Raw genomic sequence first — 3779 nt, forward strand, 5'->3', positions numbered from 1 at the left:
AGAACAGAAGTAAAGATAAAAAGGAAAAGTAAGAAAAAAAATCAAGAGTTGGCTGGAGGGAAGGCCTGAATAAACAGCCATGTTTTTAATTGGGTTTTAAAGGTGCACAGCGTGGGGGCCGCGCGAATTGCCGGAGGGAGATTGTTCCAAAGGCGAGGAGCCACCGCCGAGAAGGCCCGGTTTCGTGTCTTCTCCTTCCGGGCCTCTCTCGGTGTCAGGCTCCTCAGCCTCACCTCCTGACTCGCGCGGGTAATCCGGGTAGACCTTGGTGGGAGGAGGCGTTCCGCCAAATATCGAGGTCCTAAACCGTTTAGGGCCTTATAAGTAAGCATTAAAACTTTGAAGTTGACATGGAAACAGATGGGCAGCCAATGCAATGCGGCCAGCGTTGGAGAGATGTGTTGATATTTTCTCACTCCTGTAAGGAGCCTGGCCGCTGCATTCTGCACCACCTGAAGTTTCCGTGTCAGCCTCAAAGGCAGCCCCACGTAGAGCGCGTTACAGTGATCTAATCTTGAGATTACGAGCGCATGCACCAAGGTAGTGAGCGCCCCCACATCAAGATAGGGTCGCAGCTGGGCAATCCGCCAAAGATGGAAAAATGCGGTGCAGACTACCGACGCCACCTGAGTTTCCATGGTGAGCGTCGGGTCCAAATATATGCCGAGGCTGCGGACCCCACTCTTCGCGGCCAAGGTGGTCCCCCCAAATGTGAGAGAGCCACCCAAGCCACCTACCACGGGGGCACCCACCCTCAGAACTTCCGTCTTATCCGGATTCAGCCTCAGTCCGTTCTCCTGCATCCATTGCAGTACGGCCCCCAGGCAACGCTGAAGGGAAAGGACAGCATCACCTGCAGTTGGTGAAAAGGAGATATAGAGCTGGGTGTCATCGGCATATTGATGACACGAAGCCCCACATCCCCTAATGACCCCGCCCAGCGGCCTCATATAGATGTTAAACAGCATTGGGGAGATGATCGACCCCTGTGGAACCCCACAATTGAGACTCCATTGGGGCCGAGACACTCTCCCCAAGCTGAACTCTCTGGGGACAGTCCCCCAAGAAGGAACGGAGCCAGGCAAGTGCCGAGCCACCAATTCCCAACTCAGAGAGCCTCCCCAGGAGGATACCGTGGTCGACGGTATCAAAGGCCGACGAGATGTCGAGGAGGACCAGCAGGGAGATTTTGCCCCGGTCGGCCTCCCTAGCAGGTCATCGTACAGGGCGACCAATGCCGTCTCAGTACCGTGGCGCAGCCTGAAGCCCGACTGAAATGGATCCAGGGCATCTGTTTCGTCCAGGTGAGCCTGGAGCTGATCGGCCACCACCCTCTCAACCACTTTGCTCATGAAAGAAACATTGGCGACAGGCCTATAATTGCCAATTTCGTCCGCCGCCAAACTAGGTTTCTTTCTTATGGGCCTAATGAGTGTCTCCTTGGGGGCGGATGGAAATCTACCCTCAAGGAAAGACTCATTTATTATTACTGTGGCCCATTCTGTTGTTATCGGCCTGGCTGCTTTGATTAACCAGGCCGGGCAAGGGTCCAAGGAGGAGGTGGTGGCTCGGCAGCGGTCAAGCACCCTGGAGACGGAATCAGGTGTTACAGGCTGAAAAGAATCGAAATTCACTGGGTAAGACGGAGCGCTGGACATCTCTGCTTGACTCACTGTTTTTAAAAACGGAGAGAGCTCCCGGCGGATGGCCTCCACTTTAGATTTAAAAAAGGCTGCAAACTGGTCAGGGGAAAAACTAGGGGGAGGCCTATCACCTGAACCAGTTCCAGATAGGTCGCACACTATACGGAATAACTCCGCCTGCTGGTTGGACGCTTCGCTTATCCGGTTAGCGAAGAATGATCTACATGCAGCCTTTACCTTAGTCAGGTAAAGGTTAGTTGCGACCCTGACAGCTGTCCAATTGTAATCCGTCGGGTTCTTCCTCCACCTACGCTCTAGCCTTCTCCTATGTCGCTTCATCGCAGATGCACCGCAGATAAATAAAAGCATTTATTATAGCATTATTATATTATTTTTTTGTTTTGCTGTATTCTAAATCTAGTTGTTCATTTCTTAAAACACAATGAAAAAACTCACTCATCTTTCTTGTTAGCCAGGTGCCCTTCAGTCTATATATATATATATAGCTCAAGAATTTTAAAGGGCTTGTTTGTTCTTAGGAAACCCCTCAAGAATCATCCAATTGTAGGTGATTGCCTATGTTGATGCCCAGGAGTGCCCTAATAAATTCTCCCCAGGCGGGCATGAAGTGGAACAAAGGGTCTAATTAGAGAGAGCAATTACCAAGAAATTTCAGTGAATGCCTTGTACAGGATCGTTCAGGGGATTAAGGCTGCATCCTCTTCTATTTTCCACACAGAAGGAGGGGAGCATCAGAAGATCATCTGCCTGACCTTGGAGTTTCTTTCAAGCAAGGCACAACTGGTAGGGACGTCCACCAGGTGGGTGGGAGAACCACACGAGGAGCCATCCCGAAGACTTTACATGTGCAAAATGAACGTCTTTTGTCAGCTGTAAGTCAGATCACTTTTTCCTAGGTTGTGTGTTGCTTCATGTCATGTCATGCTGCCAGACGAATGTCTATTCTCTTCAGTGGTCCCCAACCTTGGGCCTCCAGATGTTCTTGGACTTCCAATCCCAGAAGCCTTCATCACCACCTTTGCTGGCCAAGATTTCTGGGAGTTGAAGTCCAAGAACATCTGGAGGCCCAAGGTTGGGGACCACTGCTCTATGTATCTATGTAAACAGACTAAGTTGTTGGTTCTTACTCTCTCAGTGTCCGAAGTATCTCTGCTAACCAATATCTCCTTACTCTACTGATGTTATGAGAATACACGTTATAATCAAAAGTCTCAACAGCTATAGGGTCAGAATCACGCCCTCCTCATCCCGCCATAAGCATCCAAACGGCAGGCTCCTAGCAATAATGTGGTGGCCGTTTCCCCTGGGACAGGCTCTGTTGGTGTGTTTTCATCTCGGCCTTCCTGCCATCAGGAAGATGGAGCCCCTTTCTCCCTCTCATTCTCACTACACCCACCCTGCAAGGTAGGTCCAGCAGTGACAGACACCATCCCAAGGTCAGCTGTGGGTTTCAGGGCTGGGTAGGAATTAGAATGGGGTTTTCTTGTCCCCATCCAGAACTCTGTAACAGCTACACCTGCGTCTTCCTCCTGGGAGCGCCCCCTGCAAAGCCCGCCACCCAGCCCTAACCCCCACCTACCAAAAAACTGTCACTAGCCTTTTCTCAACAGTTCCTTACACACAGAGAGAGAACAGAGAAGCTTCGGCCCATCACAGCCTCCCACGCTCAAAAGAACCACGGCCCTCACCTTGAGCCACTTTGTGGGAAGGGAAGACTTATCATGAAGAAGCAACAAGCGCTAAGAATATGCCGGTTTCCCTGGCAACTCACCACGCGCCGTTTCCCAGCATTAACGACCAAAAATACCTGCGTCTTGAGGAGGATAAAACTTTCTTCCAAAAAACGAGCCAGGAAGCACGAATTCTGAAATGGTTCGTGGCAAAACAGCCATTCGTTGGAAGGTGAGCTTTCAGAGGGCCAGATCTCCATCTCTCTTTGGGGAGAGATTCACACAGTGACAAAACTAGTTTCGCAGCTGAAAAGATCAGGGGATCTGGAAAGATGTTTCCTGGATCGGGGGTTCTCAACATGTTGGGTGCGACAACGCACCCACCTCTCTGCCGAGGGACGCAGGGCCCCGACGATCTTTGAAAGAGAAACAGCGCTTTTTCCAA

Source organism: Pogona vitticeps, chromosome 7 (genome assembly GCF_051106095.1).
Source record: "Pogona vitticeps strain Pit_001003342236 chromosome 7, PviZW2.1, whole genome shotgun sequence".
Taxonomy (NCBI): Eukaryota; Metazoa; Chordata; class Lepidosauria; order Squamata; family Agamidae; genus Pogona; species Pogona vitticeps.